The sequence below is a fragment of the Neofelis nebulosa genome, chromosome 5, assembly GCF_028018385.1.
Source record: "Neofelis nebulosa isolate mNeoNeb1 chromosome 5, mNeoNeb1.pri, whole genome shotgun sequence".
Classification (NCBI taxonomy): Eukaryota; Metazoa; Chordata; class Mammalia; order Carnivora; family Felidae; genus Neofelis; species Neofelis nebulosa.
Window position 1 is genome coordinate 9,787,502 of NC_080786.1, and position 18,411 is coordinate 9,805,912.

At 44.3% G+C, this 18,411-nt stretch overlaps 1 long non-coding RNA gene across 1 annotated transcript in view; it reads right to left on the minus strand.

Annotated features, from left to right (window-relative positions):
- The window catches only part of LOC131511658 (uncharacterized), a 32,919-nt gene extending 18,453 nt beyond the window's left edge, over positions 1–14,466 (minus strand). The window contains exon 1 of the long non-coding RNA XR_009261644.1: positions 14,387–14,466. This is a non-coding gene — a long non-coding RNA (uncharacterized LOC131511658). The remainder of the gene's footprint in view (positions 1–14,386) is intronic.
- Positions 14,467–18,411: the final 3,945 nt, after the last annotated feature.

Here is an 18,411-nt window from a genome sequence, read left to right on the forward strand (position 1 = left end):
CTTGAATTTTGTGGAGAAAATCCCAGAGTGGAGATGCCTAATGGACCAATGAAATATAGACCTAGAACTTGGGAAAGGTATCTGGTCTTGGGAAATAGAGAATCATGAGCACAGGCAAGTTCACATTAGAGGTCTCCTCATGGGTAAGTAAATGACCCGGTGGGCCCCTTGATGTGTATTTCCTGGATTTGTTATGAGTGAATAGTGCTCACTCTGCATCTTCAGGACTCTGAGCTCAGCGAACTGCTCAACTCTGTGTGTGTGTGTGTGTGTGTGTGTGTGTGTGTATTTTTCCATATATATATATATATATATATATATATATATATATATATATATTAGGAATGCCTGGTTAGAGTTTAGGTAGCATCTAAGTAGGTTTTCTCCAAAAATAATCTTTTAAAATTTAAGGTGCAAAGAAGTACTAAGTCTGGGCCCAAAAAGAACAAAGAAAGGAAATGAAAATGAGAAATATTCCCTCTCCAGGCATTGCTCTATTCAGTTTTGGTATACACATGGGATCCATAACATGCAAGGTCAGAGACAGGGGATGACCATGTATCCAGTGTGCCTAGACTTAGGATAGGTGTGTGCTCTCATGGCTCTACAGCAACCACCCATCGATCAGTCTATCAATCGATTTATCAGTTGACAAATACTGTGAACTCTGAGTCCTGTGCTTGGCCCTATGGAGCAAGAGCAGCCCAGGCCACGGCTATAGACCAAGTCCCACCAGAACTAAAAGCAGCAGCTGTGTGATCTGGCTGCTTCTCTTCTTCCTCCAAGCCCTCAAATCTGCAGGCACAATTCAAATGTTCCCGAAGGTTTTTGGGCCCTAAGAAAAAACTTGCTTGGGCATAGCCAGGATTAGACTGTCTTTGGGGGACTTTACCATCACCTCTCCCATAACAGCCTGAGCCTGTCCCCAGGGCATTCCAAATTAACCATCTAAGTAAAGAGTGCCCTTCTTTTTTAAAAAAATTAATGTTTACTCATTTTGAGGGAGAGAGAGACAGAGTGTGAGCAGGGGAGGGGCAGAGAGAGAGGGAGACACAGAATCTGAAGCAGTCTCCAGGCTGTGAGCTATCAGCACAGAGCCCAATGCAGGGCTCGAACTCATGAACTGTGAGATCAAGACCTGAGCTGAAGTCGGATGTTTAACTGACTAGCCACCCAGGAACCCCAAAGAGTGCCATTCTTATGCAAACACATACCACACAAGTTTCTCACCTGGTCCTCACTCCATGCCAACCAAAATGCTGCCCTCTCCCTGCTGTCCCACTGCCCCCTGTCAGTTCCTGGAGAAATTCTGAATTCACAACACTGAACAATAGGAGGCAGCAAGTTGGGCTCGTTTATGATTATTTTACTATTCATTTTCACTTTTTATTATGGAAATTTTTGAACACGTACAGAAGTAGAGAAAATAGCATAATAGATTCTCATTTACCCCTTATCTGCATCCATCCATTGTTGTTGTTGTTTTTAAGTTTATTTATTTATTTTGAGAGAGAGAGCATGAGCAGGGGAAGGGCAGCGGAAGGGAGAGAGAGGATCCCAAGCAGGCTCTGCGCGGTCAAGCACAGAGCCTGAAAACGTGGGGCTCGAACTCACGAACTGTGAGGTTATGACCTGAGCCAAAACCAAGAGTCAGACACTTAACCAACTGAGACTCCATGCTTTGTTTTTAACCAAATTCTAGAACGACTATCACTTCATGGTAAATGATTCAGTGTATGTTTCTAAAATATAAGGATTCTTTTATACGAAGCATAACCACAACACTATTATCTCACCTAAAAATGCTCAATAACGATCTAATATCATCAAACAAATCAAACAAATATGTTTAATTTACTAATTGGCACTTTTCTGCATTTCCGTCTCCTTTCTCTTCCCTCTCCCAGCCCAGAAGCAGCCTGTAGTTGCCAAGGTAAACCCTCTCCATCTTGGCTAGGGATGGTGTCCTCAGTTATATCCTTCCCCGTGTGACTCTGGTCCAGGGACAGTCCTTTATTCCCTTAGTCGAGGTTGTTTATTACACTTAAGGGACATTCTGAGTTGCTTTCACAGGTCTCAAGCTGGACGAAGGATAATCCTAACAAATTTGAAATCCCAGCTCTGACTGCAAGATTCCTCCAGGGTATTCATTATTTTATTTTCGCTGTAGGCTTTAAACATTGGGTCCTTTCCTTAAAAGGCACCCTTGGGTTTTGTTTTTACCAAGAGCCCAGTAGGCAAGTCCCAGTACTGAAATAAAAAATGAACATTATTGAGAACAGCTTGTTAGCAAAAGCCTCCTGCAATCAGGCTGGGAAGCCAGTTGAAAAGAAAACTTTACCCAGTGGCCTCATTCACTCAGTTGAAACATTCATGGGGCATCAAGGCCATGAACATCTGGCATTGCATAAGGGCTGTGAAAAATGTGCCTTCAGGGGCTTTCTACTCTAGTAAAAAGGTAAGACATTTGCACAAATCAGATGACCTATACTTGCAGGCAGTCTGGGGACTAACAGAGCAGGTCATGGACTGAGTGTGTCCCCTCGAGCCACAGTGGGCTGGGTGGGCTCCTGGTTAGAACTCAGGGTTTGAGCTCCACTGTGGGGCAAGTTACAGTGGTGGGCAGAGCTCTGTCAGGCAAGGCGGCTGTTCTGGAGGTCGGATGCCCACTTCTGACTGAGGGGGCCAAAGCCACAGCATGAATTGGGGAGCATGGGGCCAGGTGAAGGTGGGATGAGACCACCCAGGAGAGCTAGATTGGGGTGCAGGCTGAACTGGCCCCTCACCCCCCACCCAGCCTGGACCCCCTGCCTGTGCCACATGACTCTCAGCCCAAAGAGAGTCCTTCCTTCTGTCCTTGAGCCCCACCTAGTTCCAAGGCCTTCTGTCCCCTTCCTGGCTTCTGCTGACCCAGACTTTTGTCCAGATCCCTAGCTTTTTGTTTCCTACATTCCTATCCATCCTTTGTTCCTGCTTTAACTGGAGCCCTGAATGCAAGACCTGAGTGATTTTGTTCCTCCCTCCTTCTCCTGCCTTTGACTGACCTTGGACTCCTCTTCTTGCCTCCTGAACTTCAGACATCTTTCCTTTTTTCTGTTTCTGCCCTCCTCTTGAGCCTGACCACTGCCTGCCTGTCTGCAGCCCACCACCTATCTCAGATCCTCGCTTCTTAACAACTTAAACTGTGTAATTAAATTTTAAAATGAGGCTTAGGGGCACCTGGGTGGCTCAGTTGGTTAAGCGTCCGACTATTGATTTCAGCTCAGGTCATGATCTCACAGTTTGTGGGATTGAGCCCCACGTTGGACTCCGTGCTGAACACGGAGCCTACTGGGGATTCTCTCTCTCTCTCCCTCCCTCTCTCTCTCTCTCTCTCTCTCCCCCCCTTCCTTCCCTCTCTCTCTGCCCTTCCCTCACACATGCACACACGCTTTCCCTCTCTCTCTCAAAATAAATAAACGTTAAAAATAAATTAGATAAAAAGAGCCTTTAAATCTGCTCTAAAGTGAATTTTAACAAGATGATGGTGTTTGGCTTGCAGAAGAAATGAGATTGTTGAGCCATCTTCGCACAGCCAATCCATGGCGTCTCTGACAGCCAAGTGTGTGGGTCTGGCTTTTTGTGCCACCTTAGGCTTATTTAGGGTGAAAAAAGAACTTTATACCATTAGTTCAAATGAACAGGAAGGAAAGTATTTTTCATTTCCTTCTTTCATTAACTCAGGTTGTAAAATCAGAACCCCTGAGCCAAACAATGTCTTAGATCTCTTCCAGCTTAAACATTTATATGTATTGTCTTGTTTTTAGTAAATTGGATAGTCTAAAGAAATTTCCCATAGGTTTTTCAGAAACAAACTGGGTTTTGTGTAAATTTTTATTCCCAGATCAAATGTTTGGTAACTTTAATGAGGTCACTTATTCCACATGTTGTGTCTCAGTGCCCGATATATTTTCAAAAAAGAGGTGCTGGTAATTGGAATAACTGTTCCTGCTGCAAAGTCAATGGCATGTTACAGAGTGACCTGTGACTCCAAGTCCCTGAGATGAGACACTGAGCTCCCCGCCCTGCTCAGCTCTGGGTGATGAGGGGGCTCTGTAGAGATTTTCTCAGGACACAGCACATCTGTGCACAGAGTTGGAAATGTCTTCCCCACACTGGGGTTTATGTAGCTGAGAAAGTGCTGGAAGTCATGTTCCAAAGTAGAATTGGATCCAAAATCAAGACAAACCCTGTGAAACCATACAAGTCAGATATTTTCATTTCTAAGTGGGAGAAAGTAAAAATTTTTAAATTCTTTTCTAGTGTTTATTGAGAGAGGGGGGGGGAGGGGCAGAGAGAGAGAGAGGAAGAATCCCAAGCAGGCTGTGAGCCATCAGCAGAGCCTGACATGAGGCTTTATTCCATGAAGTATAAGATTATGACCCGAGCTGAAATCAAGAGTCAGATGTTTAACAGACTGAGCCACCCAGGCACCCTGAGACTTCAATTTTATTACGCAAAACAAAAGAATTAAGTGGCTCACATAACCAAAAAGTCCAGGGAGTATATGGCTTCAGGCATGGCTGAATCAGGGGCTCAAATAATATCCACAGGAATCTTTCTCTTTCTTGTTTCTGCTTTCTTTTATGTTGGCTTCATTCAGAGATGGGCACCTATGGCCACTAGCAGTTTCAAGTTTTTATTCTACCAGCTTAACATCAGAGAAAAGAGAGCAACTCCTTGGCGGGGTGGTGAGGGGTGGTAAGAGCTTTCTTGGTATATAATTCACATATTAAAGTTTCCCCACTTAAAGTTCACCATTTATATAAGCCCAAGGTTTTTAGTATATTATTCACAGAGTTGTACAACCATCATCACAATCAATTGGGGATATTTTCACCATCCCAAAACAAAACCCTATATCCCTTAGCATTCACTCCCCATTTGCCGCCAACTCCCATCCCAGCCCTAGACAACCACCAATCTTCTTTCTGTTTCTACTAATTTGCCTGTTCTAGACATTTCATAGAGATGAGCTCATACAATATGTGGTCCCTCAACCATCTTTGACTTAGTGTAAGGCTTTAAGGTTTGTCCACATTGTAGCAGGTATCAGTATTTTATCTTTTTTTCTTTTTTAAATTTTATTTTAGAGAGAGAGCATGCATGAGCAGGGAGAGGGTCATAGGGAAAGGGAGGGAGGGAGGGAGGGAGGGAGAGAGAGAGAGAGAGAGAGAGAGAGAGAGAGAGAGAGAATCTTAAGCAGGCTCCATAGTCAGCGAAGAGTTGGGCATGGGGCTCAGTCCCACAACCCTGGATCATGACCTGAGCCCAAATCAAGAGTCCGATGCTCAACCAACTGGGCCACCTGGCCCCACCCCTTATCTTTTGTTCTTGACTAATAATATTTCATTGTGAGGACAGACATATTATTTATCCATTCATTAGTTGATAAGCATTTGAACTGTTTCTACTTCTTGGCTATTCATGAATAATACTGCTGTAAACATTTGCATACAAGTTTTTGTGTAGACATATGTTTTCATTTCTCTTGGGTGTATGCCTAGGAGTGGAATTTCTGGGTCATATGATAATTCTATGTTTAACCTTCTGAGGACCTGCTAAGACTGTTTTCCAAAGTGGCTGCACTGTTTTACGTTCATGTCAGCATTGTGTGAGGGTTTCAATTTTTCCACATCCTCACCAACATGTGTTATTATCTGTGATTTTGATTACAGCCACTTTACTGAGTATTAAGTGGCATCTCACTATAGTTTTGATTTGTATTTCCTTTGGAAAGGAAAAGGGGTAAGGAGACTCCTTGAGGGGTGAGCATCATAATTCTAGACTGGAAGCCTGAATTTAGAATTAACAGAATATTTACACAAAAGAGACATTCAAATTAGAAGAGGTAGAATTACCTTTAATTGGGAAATGTAAATGTTTTCTGCTCTGAGAGAGAAATGCCTCTAAAGCAAGTTGCAAGTTGTAGTTTCATACACACACACACATACACACACACACACACACAAAACACGTCACACACACATGCATATACACATACAGAGAAAATTACATTTTATGCTTACCTGAATTGAGTTTCATTATTACACTTCATTATTATATCATTTATACACCTTATTTTGTAGATAAAAAACAAAACAAAACAAAACAAAACAAGCTGAGACCCAAAGATTTTTAGGGAAGAAAATTGGAGACAGGCCTAGATCTTCCAAATTCCTAACCAGTGCTCTCCCCAGCAAACCACATGCCCTTCTTCTGAATCTCTGCATGTGTACTGTTCCTGGATGATAGGAGTTGAGTTTGATTAATTCCTAAGGTACCAAAGTACAAGAAATAAAAGCCTAGGATGATGGCAGAAACAGAGTAATGATAAACGCTGATTCGTGCAGGAGAGAACGTTCCTCGTTTTTCCTGCATGGGTCATCAGCTCACGCAGGCCAGCACATGAATGTGCTCGGGTTTGGGTCTCCAGGCTCATGTCTGAATGACGGATGAAGGCTGTTGATATGTAGGCTGCAGGGACTCTGGCTCCTCCAAAGCAAAATCAATGCTCAGCTCAAGCATTACCTACAAGCAGCTGTTGTCTGGGGCTTGAAAGGCCAAAATGAACCTGTGACTAGAAGTAGGCTTATCTTCAGGACTTCAGGTCCAGGGGTGGGACTGGAGGTAGGAAGGCCACCCTGGATTATCACCTCATGTTCTGCAGTTCCCTGGGTCTCTTAGCAAAAGACAAAAGCAACTTCTAAAGCAGCCACCACCCAGGAGGGGAGGACACGTGCCCCAACTCTGGGTGGAGTTTACCTGGTACAAGTCTGCACTCAGCTCATGCCTGAGAACTGCCCCTCCCCTTCCCTACACACCTTCCCACACATCTGGAGAAGGATGGTTTGCAGGGTCCCAAGGACTCTTCAGGGATAGGCCACCGATCTCTGGGGCCTTCCCAAGTGAAGGGAAACTGGGATTTCCCGAATCAGAGAATCTGAGCCACTCTGCTACTTCAGATCTGCCTCTGACTATCCCTCAAGGTGCCATATGGGATTTCTGGAAGGTAGCCATGCTATTGTGAGGGAAACATGGCACACTGTATTTTCTTCTTGGAGCTGCATGACCCACACTGGAGGATTAAGGGTTCCGAGAAGTCCTGACTTAAAGACCAAAACTTTCTCGCTTTTATGTAAGCCAGGTTTTCCGGCCTTATCTGAGCACAGGGCACATTTTCCCCTAGAACAATCCTTCACTGAGGATTGTTAGTGTTGTTGGTGTCTGGCTGGCTGTCTCCTGTGTCTGAGTGAGGTTAGCTTTGTTTCCTCTGTCAGCTCCGGTATGTGGGCAGAAAGATAGGAGATTCACAGCCCTGAATCTCCCAACTGGGTCCTCCAGGAAGAGTCGGACCGTTCATTGCCAGGGTGGCCAAATGGCCCGGTTTGCCCACAACAGCTGACTTTACCCCATTTTTTCCAAGCACAAATATTAACAACTCCTTTCACTACCTAAAGTATCCCAGTTTGGATAATAAGTTATACAGTACCCACTGCCATTGTGGGCATCAGCTTTTCCTAAGGCTGCCACCTGGTTGAGCCCCTCAGACTGAAAGTGAGTGAGCTAATGGGGTCTTGAAGGTGTGAGCCCAGAAATGGGGAGGAAGTTTCAGAGGGCTTCGGGTAGCTCCAAGAAGGGTGAGGTAGCATCTGGAAGCCATGGACAGATCTACGCAGGGAGGAGCAGGGCAGGAAGTCAGGATAGTGCATTAGGCTTGCTCCAAGCAGAAACCTCAGGATCCTAATGCAGTTTTTTGCTACTTCTATTGGATTTTTTTAAGGGGGGGGGGGGTAGTTATAGGGAGAGGGAGAGAGAATCCAAGGCAGAACCCATGCTCAGCGTGAAGCCCAACTCTGGGCTCAATCCCACAATCCTGGGATCATAAGCCAAAATCAAGAGTCAAATGTTCAACCAACTGAGCCACCCAGGTGCCCCCGTTTCTACTGAATTTTTAGACTAAAAGCCTATACTTGAGTATGTCTCCAATCTTTCTCATGCTTGTGTTTTGAGAGTTCATCCCCTCCTTTTCTTCTTTCATAAAATTCTTCAAAATGTCAGTCTGCATCAGTTGTGCAAAATGGAAAAATTGTTTCTATTGGCTGCAATGTTTGAAAGCCAGAAGAGCAACTCTGGGGCTTGGAGCTATGGGAGTTGGGGATTGTGTTGAGAGATGCCTAATGGGTGGATGACCCTGGAGATAGAGGCAGGAACAAGTGAAGTTTCATGGCACCCAGAAAGTAGGGAACTTGGTGGGAATGGGGTGGGGTGGAAGACGGGAGGGTATCAGGGCCAGAGGGAATAGCATACAGCACAGATATCATGTATTAGTCTATTACTGCTATAACAAGTTACCACAAACTCAGTGGTTTAAAACAACACAAACTTACTATCTTATAGTTCTGGAGGTCAGAGGTCTGAAAGGGATCTCATTGGGCTCAAATCCAGGTGTCAGAAGGGCCACTTTCCTTTATGGAAGCTCTAGAATCCACCTTCTTGCCTTCTCTAGCTTCTAGAAACTACATGCATTCCTTGGCTCATGGCCCTTCCACCTCAACTGAGCTCTGCTTCTGCTAGCACATCTCTGACTCTGCTCCCCTCTCTTCCTTCTCTATTCTTGCATTTGGAAGGACTCTTGTGATGACAGGGACCTACCTGGATAATCCAGGATAATCTCCCCAGTTTAAGATCCTTAATTTAATCACAAATTCTTCAAAATCTCTTTGGTCATATGAGGTAAAAGAGTCACAGGTTCCCAGAACTAAAGAGTAGCCACCTTTGGGGGCCATGATTTTGCCTAACACAGGTGCCAATAAGGAAAGTGTCCCTGAAAATCAGAGTGAATGGTCCATTTAACTGGATTGGAAGGAGTTTGTATGAGGGAAGACATGGAAGTGTGGGCTAGAGATACAGGAAGAGAGACATACGTTTTCTGGATCCTCTTCAGAAGGCATAAATGACAATGGACTATATTCTTCACTCAGGCAACAGGAAGTGAGGATAGCTATGCTGTGCCAAGGTGGTGGCCATGGGGCAAGGGCAGCAGACCTCTCCCATGGTGACACCCCACACTCTGATGGGCTGGCAAAGGTGGAGGCTTGTAAACTTGAAATCCTTAGCTCATTAAGAATCAACAGATTCTCAGGTTGGGGTGAGCACTGGGATTGCTCAGTGATTGCCGTCTTTATTTCTCCAGCGGCAATGGCAGAAGCCTTTTTGCAGATTAAATCCATATGTATAACAGATTAAAGCAGAACTATTCAGGTTGGTTCAGGGTGAGGGGTCCCCAGAACTACCTGCTTCCCTTGCCCATTGAGGTTCCTGGGGCACCTCCAAGGATGCAGAACACAGTGGAAAACCCACAGCCAAGTTCACAAGGCTGAGACTTCAGCAAGGACTGAGGAGCTGAGCCGAATCTAATGATCAAATGTGGTGGCTTATGGATGGAGCTGCCCACAGCAAGGTTTGCGCAGGGGGTCTTGGTTTGAGCTCCTGCAGAAGCAGATCTTGAGTTAAGGATTTGAGAGTGAGTAGTTTACATGGAAGGTGGAGGGAGCATGGGAAGGTGAGGGAGAAAGGAATTTGGGCAGAGGAGGTAGCCAGTAAGGGTGTGCTATTCAGCCAGCTACTGCAGTGGGTAACTGGAGCCAATCCTAAGAAGGAACTCTGGGATATGGAGGTCCAAGGGGGATAGAGCTAAGGTATTCACATCTGTCAGTCACTGCCCATAAGGGCTGGTTCAGAGAGATGTTAATTCCCTGTTTCTTCCTACTCCCTCCCTGATGCAGGCCAGATGGGCTCTGGATGGGCAGCCTTTCAACAAAGATGGCTGATAAAGTCAAGCTTACATTGTGCCTAGAAGTGGCAAGCGTTTCCAAGGGTGAACGCTGATAGCACTGCCTAGAGATGATCTTCTCAGTGGGTGTGGGCACAGAATTGTCCATTCTACCTATTCTTCCATCACCACCCACAAGTGGACCTCTTACCAAGGGTTCCAGAACATTCTGGGGTCATGGTGACGGCATCCTGCATTCTGCTCTACAGTCCTCGGAAGAACACTATCTGCCTAGCACCCATGGTGTCCACTACAGCACCATGTTTTTCTATCACAATATGACTTCTCCATTGCGTAGGGAGAGGAATCTCTGTCTCTGTCTCTTGGCATTCTGAAATATCTGTCTCTGTGTGATCAAAAGGCATCCAAGGAACTCTGCGCGCAGAGAGAAGCATTCCTAATTTCAGAAGCTTCTATAGGACAGGGCCAGCTTTCTGGCAGAACAGGGATGTGAACTCAACATCCTCTGGAAACCAGCTTCACTTTTGTACCGAGAGCCTATAATTATAGCAACCAGGCAGGGAGGGATATTTGAAGTGATGATTAAGACATAGAAAAGAAAAAAAAGAAAGACCTTTGTTTTTATGCTCATTATGCCTCTTTATGATGACTATACAAAAAAAGTGCTGTTCAGACAATTAGCTTAATTAGCAGATTATATAAATTAATGGTTTCCTAGTTTCATTCCAGGCCCCAGGCCATGTGCCCAGCAGTTGATCATAGCTCAGTAAGAATGCACTTGTCCGCCTGCCCTCCCTCTCCCACCCACCTCCTTTTCCGGGAACGTGGCACCCAGGGCTGCTCATGGGAGACCGAGAATGACAGAGAAGCCTCTGCCTTGGCCCATCTCCCAGTGACCTCTGGGCAGATCTCACCTTAGGTCTGTGGGGCCCAGTCACACTTGGGCAACCATAGCCCCCCTGGGCAGTAGTCTGATTCTTCCAGGGAGGGGAAGCGGCAGAGAAGTGGAAGCCAGACTGCCCAGCCTGAAAATCCAAAGTCCAGCCTAATCTGGCCCCGGTGTATTTACCAGATCCTTCCCAGGAGAGCTCCATACTCCCTTCCTGAAGCCACCACTGCTTCTTACCTCGATGCCTCTGCCCTGCTGTCTTTCGCCTCCCCTGCTTCTGTATTCCAGGTCCTACCTATTCCTCAGGGCCCCCGTATCTCCTCCATGGGCCCTTTCTTGTTTCCTTTAAGGCTCTTTGCCTGTACCTCTCCTGTGACCCTCACCACTTTAAATTATTTTAATTTTAAAAGCAATGCATTCATTCATTCTTACTATGAAACATCAAACACAACTAAGCACAATTCTAAAGAATAAGATGTGAAAGTCCTCCACCGCTCCCTCTGTCCCTCCCAACCCCCTCCCAGAGGTAATCAGTCACCACAGCTGACAACTGCCGGTGTCGCCCAGTGATGGCTTCTCTCATCTTGGGGACTTTCCAGGTCAGGGCTTACAGGTCGACTTCAGGCTTCTCAGTGGTCAGTGAGCACCTGATGTGTTACCAACCCCCTGGCTGACTGTTGGGATTGCAGGGAATTTGTGACTAACAGAGTTAAAAGGCAGGTATTTGTGGATGAATAGACTCCGTATCCCTCCTCCTCCCTCTCCTGTAGACAAATTAGAGAGGTTTTAAGTCTATTCCCATAACCCATTCTCACTGTTTTGCATTCAGGCTTTCTCTCCACTCTCTAAAATATATATGTACACAAATAATTCAATATTTAGAGTATATGAAAAAATATAGAGAGAATAATAGAACAAGCAGCCAGATACACACTTAACGAATGCTAATGTCTGCACATATTTTTTTCATATCCTTAACAACAGAAAAGAGAAAGAACAAAGTAAGCTATAGGCAAAGTCAAATCCTCTAACCTGCGAACCATTTCCCTCCATTCTGCCGTGTGTTAAGTACCCACTACCCTAACGTTGTGTGCTTCTCTGTGCTTGTTTTCACGCTGTGCCACTGTTGGAGGGGGACACAATATCAAGATATTTAACAACCTGCATGGGGCCTGGCACCCATCACAGCAGTAAGCAGCCAGAAACCAACCGGCTCTCCCAGCAGTGGCCCCTGCATACCAGTCCTGTGCAGATGTCTCCATGAATGATGTAGTGCTTTGTGGGCCTTCAATAGATACTCTATTTGCTTTTGCAACTTGTTCTTTCACTCAACTGCATGCTCTGAGGTTGATTTCTGTAACCACTTATACATCTAGCTCATTCACATTAACACCATGCTTTCTTGGGGGAGAGGGAGAGCCGGTGCCACATCCAGAGCCCCTGGGGTCATGCAGACACAGCCTGTCCTAGGGCCGTAGCCAGGCCTGGAACCTCACGTAACTGAATGAGAGGTTTCCATGAGGACTGGGACAAAATAGCTGTAATGTCAATTGATTTATTTCCTTGCAGAATTTGTTTGAGGTTTCATAAAATCTGGGTATGCTTATGAAAATGTAAATGTTCTATTTGCTGGGAGGAAGCAAAAAAAAAAAAAAGAAGAAAGAAAGAAAGAAAAGAAAACAGCTGCACTGGGGAGGCTTCTGTTGCTTTGTACATGGACAAAAAGCTCCTGTCCTAGGTATTGGCAGTGCTAAGGGGAGAAGCATGTGCCCTGATTAGCAACAAGAGGGCTAGGACAGAGAAGGGAGGCCCTTGTATGTGGTCCCAGTATCAATTCAACAGCCCAAATAAGCTGAGGGCCCAAAAAGGCAGACCTGGGTGAGAATGCCCTGTGTTAACTAGTGACAAGGGTCTGGGTATTGAAAGAGAATGGGCTTGGAATTGTAGGCTTGGAGTCTGTTATCTTGCCTGAGTAGCGTGTCAGAGTTCCAGAAACCCAGGCAGAACGGGGATGCAGGGAAAATCCGGACTTAGAGCCTCCCCCAAAGATGTCAAAGCATCTTTTCCTCCTCGCTCCTTCTCCTGCTATCAAGATAGTTATCTAGGAAAGAAGCTGATGACCGTCATTTATACTCCCTGGAAATAAATGGCAGTCACTTATCTTCCTAACTACGGCATAAGATGTTCCGTCCCTGCTGGGTCAGATCCAAGTATCAGGACAAAGAATTGGAGGCCAAACAGCATAACCACCTCCGTGGAGGAGAATTTGTCAACATCTAACAAAAGGACAGGTGTATTTACCTTCTAGCCCAGGAATTCCACTGCCGGGAATCTACCTTGAATATGCACATCCACAAATACAAAACAAACAAGAGGTTTGTCATTGTGACATTATTTACATTAGGAAAAAAAAAAAAAAAAAAAAAAACTGGAAATAATGCAAATGCCTGTCTGGAGAAAACTTGACCGAATGACCAACTTGTCCCAGGTTTCAAGCTGAATAGCCCCATGTCCTGGGAGCTCCCTCCATCCCAGCAAACATCGTACCCTGCAGTCTTTAAGCATTTGCTTATTTTCTGGACCAACAAGATGCTTCAGACTCTGCTCATAGTTCCCTGCCCCAGTCCTGACCCTGAGGAGCCCTGGTTCTTTTGAGTGGGAATTTTGTTTAGAATTAAAGATCTAGGTGCTTGGGGTGCTCACTGCTTCTAGGCCCTTTCAGTGCACAGAACTATCATATATAAATAGATATATATATTTATATAACTGAGGGAGTTCCCAGCACACAAGTGTTTTAAAACTGAGACAGGTCATTCTGTCAGGTCCTTTATGGATTTTATACATATTTATATACACACATACAAATCATGGGTTCATATTTACTCCAATTCAAATTTAACAATGAAGAGCTTCTATTAAATCTATTCTATTTTGTATTTGGACCTCTTTTCTTTTACCCTGAAAACGTTTGGCCCCTAATAATATTAGAATATGTTTAATTAATTGCTTTATTCTATAATATACAGAAAACAGTTTCAAGTATTTACCTTTTTGCTTTATCTTACAACATACCTAAAACTGTCCACAAATTAAAACAGAATGTTCCTAATAAAACTACCAATGAAGTTGAGTATTTTCTTGCAGTTCTTTCTGGTCTTGGAATACATCTCACAAAGAACAGACTGTCAGAAAACCATGTCAAAGATGTCTGAAAACCCTTTTTCTTGGCATAGCTCTTACTAATTTATTATGCAGTTGGTTTCCTCGAGCCTAATTTGTTTTCAGTTTCAAAGTTTGCTTTTTTCTTCTCTAACTTTATTTTGTGAATATGTAAAATTTTTGTGCAGTTAAATCCAAATGATATAAAAAGCTATTTTCAGAGAAGCCTCATTTCTATTCCCATCCCCTCCATTATTTTCCCCATCCTACCCCTAACGGGCAACCATTTTGATTATCTTTCCAGTGTTTCTTTTTGTAAAACTAAGCAAATGGATATAGGTATGTAAGTAATGCACATTCTGTTTTCTCCTCTCTTTTACAGAAACCAACATCTTATATATATTGTTCTGTGCCTTCCCCCACCCTGCCCCACACTAACAATACATTCTGCAATCACTCCATTTTAGCGCATGGAGGGCTTTTTCATTCTTTTTTATACTCACATAGTACATCTTGGGTGCATGTACCACAGAGTCCTGTGCTCCCGGTGATAACCTCCAGGAAGGGGCTGGGAGAGAGAGAGTGAGAGAGAGAGAGAGAGACAGGGAGGAAGGAGAGAAGGACAGAAGAATGGGTGAAATATTTCTATATTATATTCTTTTATTCTCTATAATTATTAATTGCTCAATGTTTCATAATTTAAAACTAATGTATTTCTTTTTTAAAAAATACTTTAGAGACGTTTTAGGCCCATAGCAAAATTGAGCAGAAGGTACCGAGTTCTCCTGTATCCCCTGCCCCTCACTCATGCACAGCCTCCCCTACTATCAACATCCCACACCAGATGGCACATTTGTCACAATGGATGAACCTATACTGATGTGTCATTATCACCCAAGGTCCATAGTTTACATTGCGATTCACTTGTGGTGCACTGCTCTATTAATTAAAAGCGCTGAAGTTGATGAGGGTCATGACGAGATACACATCAAGACAGGTCATGGGAGTCAAGTTTGAAGGGCTTGCCACTGGTCAGACTTGAGATCATTGGAGCACGAAAAAAAAAAAAAGAATAATGACTGTAATTTATCATAAAACTTTGAATACACGAAGACACATGGGTGTATAGTAATTATTTTTAAAAGATAAAAGAAAAAATTCAATTGTCATTACTGGAGATAACTAATATATCAAGTCCTTATTCTGAAAATTGATAATTAAAGGACAAAAAAGATATGTAGCTTCATTTTCTTGTGTGTGTAGGAGCTTTAGTTCATCCCTAGCTGGTGAGAGAAAGCTCTTCCTTACAGAAAAAAAAAGTCAGCTAATAAACAGAGAAGAAAAGCAAAGCATCATTTTGCAACACCCCATATAATTCTCGCTTCATTTTAAGCCTGTATTTGTTTACGTAGTCCCTATGCAAACAATGTCTCCTTTGACACACAGAGGTAGTTATCCTTACAACCCCAACCCTGAAGTAAGTGTGACAAATGTAGGGTCCATTTCATAGACGAGGAGACAGAGACTCAGAAGTCAATGGGGCTGTTAGTAAGAAGGTTAGAATCTGGATCAACTCCCAATACAGCATCCTTTCTTCTAGATGACACTAATTTCCCGAGCTCTGGAGGCCAGAAGTCTGAAATGAAGGTGTCCGCAGGGCCATGGTCCCTCTGAAACCTGTAGGGAGGATCCTTCCATGCTTCTTCCAGCTACCTGTGGGGGCTGGCAGTCCTCAATGTTCCTTGACTTGTAGATACTTCACTGCAGTGCCCACCTCCCTTGTCGTACGGACAGACCACTATTTTTACATGCTCAACCCGAACAGTGAAAGGCAGCTGGAGAACACATATTCACACTGTGCCAAGGTATCACCCCATAGATTACTTACTAATCACAAAGGGGAAATGTGCTTTTTACAAGGAAGAACTGTGGTCATTGCTAACCTAAATAGCCACTTAAACGCAGCACCCCTTATAGAACGACAACCTGAGGTTACGTGTCTCCTGAGAAGATGCAGTATGAAGGATGCAACATTACCTGTGGGTGCCAGAAATATTTAAGTTGGACCTCATCAAGCAGTTGGACATAATTTGAATCTGAAAAAAAATCTACGGAAATAGCAGTCAAGTGACCCATGAAGAAGCCAGTGAGATTAATACAGAATTTGAGACATTTTACAAGACAACTGGCCTAGACCCTTAAAAGAAACAATCGATGCCAGTAGCGCCTGGGTGGCTCAGTTGGTTAAGTGTCTGATTCTTGATTTCAGCCTAGGTCACGATCTCACAGTTCATGAGTTCGAGCTCCACGTCAGGGGTTCTGTGCCTGACAGAGCAGAGCCTGCTTGGGATTCTCTCTCTCTCTCTCTCTCTCTCTCTGCCCCTCCCAGCTCTTTCTCTCTCTCAAAATAAAATAAACTTTAAAATCAAAGCCACTGGGGGAAGAGGATTGTCTAGATTAAAATAAACTAAACAAAGTCAATGTAATGCATGAAATTTGATTGGACTCTGGTTTTATTTTGTTTAAAAAAACACATAAAAGACATTTGGAGAACAATTGGGGAAACTTAAATTTGAGTCTAATGTTGAGCTATATATATTTATATGATGAATATAATACTAGAGATTAATATTAATTATCTGGGGAGTTATAAGGGCACTGTGTTTATGTAGCAAAATATCCTTGTTCTGAGGAAATGCTTGCTGAGGTAATAAGGGGTAATGATGTCTACAATTTACTTTCAGGAAAAATAAAATATATACTCACAGAGATAAAGCAAATACAGTCAGTGTTGACAATTTTTCAATCTGAGTCATGGGTAGAAGGGTGTTTGCAGTGCCATTGTTTCCTTTTTTTATATCTTTGAATTTTTTTAATAATAAAAATTGGAATACGCAGTTGTAGGAATCAAGCATTAATCCCACATTTTCAGTAGGAACTTAATTTCAGAGGCTCCGGAGAGCCTCAGAGGCTGAGGGAAAGCTTACTTCCCAGAATGCCAGGTAGCAGACGCAGGAGGAAGAGCAGACCACTGTCTCACTGACACTACTGAAATGGTGATTCAGGCAAGCTTTATGCGTCGCCGTTACCATCCTCCACATACGGTGGACAGGGAACTGAACATTCATCGAGTGACATAGGAGCATCCCACAGATCACTTCCGTGGGAGATTCAGGCCATCGTCAGCACCTTCACTCAACAGGCAGCCTTAGGATCGCTCGGGAAGACGTAGGAAGCTGGCACCACCAAGGGTCTTGGTGACCCTGAATGTATCCACACAGGCAAAGTCTTGAGTGGCAGCTAATCCGGTCTTGGCAGAATGTCTTGCGATCTCAGAACACGGATGAGAGGCTTGTAAGGAGCTGCCATGAGGCCATCTCCCACTGGCCTCCCTCTCTCCCCTGGGAGGCTGCCATGAAAGAGCTTCTCATCGCCACCCAGGTTCTGATGAGGAATGTGGCCTTCTGCTCCATCCCTGCCTCTCCCTGCCTTTGAATCCTGCATGCATCCCTGCTTGGCTGCGGTCTGCCCTTGGCTAGTCCACCAACAGGGTCCCACGATTCACCCGCAGTCACCTGCCTGTGCAGTTTCAGTGCGGTTCCTCTTGGGGACCGTGGAAAGGATCATGGCATGCTGGCACGTTCAGCATACTTCCTTTCACTGCCTGTGTAAGTAATTCTGTCTAAATCTAAAGTGGCTCGTACATTTACTGGTTGACTCAGTCGGGCCTTAGCCTCAGCCCTGAGGCTTGTATGTGAGATCTTCACAAAAGGGTCGTCCAGACGTTAAGGTGTCCCAAAGTGGTGTGCTCTAAAGCACACAGCGTCACCGATGTACTCTAGCCAAAATGTTCATCTGCAACATGCCAGTGTCATCCCAAAGGGGACTGTGCTAGGTTAAAAGGGATTTAAGGACATAACCACATGCAAGGTCAGAGCCTTGATTTGAAACCGGTTCGGATAAGCCAGCTGTAAAAGATATTTTCTTTGTCAACTGGAGAAATTTGAATATGGTTTCAACGTTAGCTAACATAAAAATTAAGCTAAGTACAAGAATCGAAACAAGTGGCCTACAAAACTAGAGTATAATCTCAGTTCGGTTAAAAATTGTGCAGAGGAAAAGATCTCGAAGAGCGTATGGGTCACTAGTTGCCACATATGATGCACAAAATAACCCCAAAATGTCAGTGGTGTGCCATAATAAGCATTTATTCCATATTCTCTCATCTGCTGGTCATCTGGAATTACCTAGGGTGGCCATGGTGGGACTTCAGGCTGAGACCAGGTCTATACCTTAGACCAACACCTGCCTGAGGCATGTCCTACTCTTGGTGAAAGGCACGAGTGAGAATTGGAAAACCCAGCCACACGAGCACACTTCAAGCCTCTAAGTTCATTATGTCTACTCACACCCCCTTGGCCAAAGCAAGTCACGAAACCAGGTCTGAAATCAAGGGGCAGGGAAGTTTAGTCCACCTGCTATGAAGCCATGACAAGGTGTGGATATTTAATACAACTACAGGGGAGTG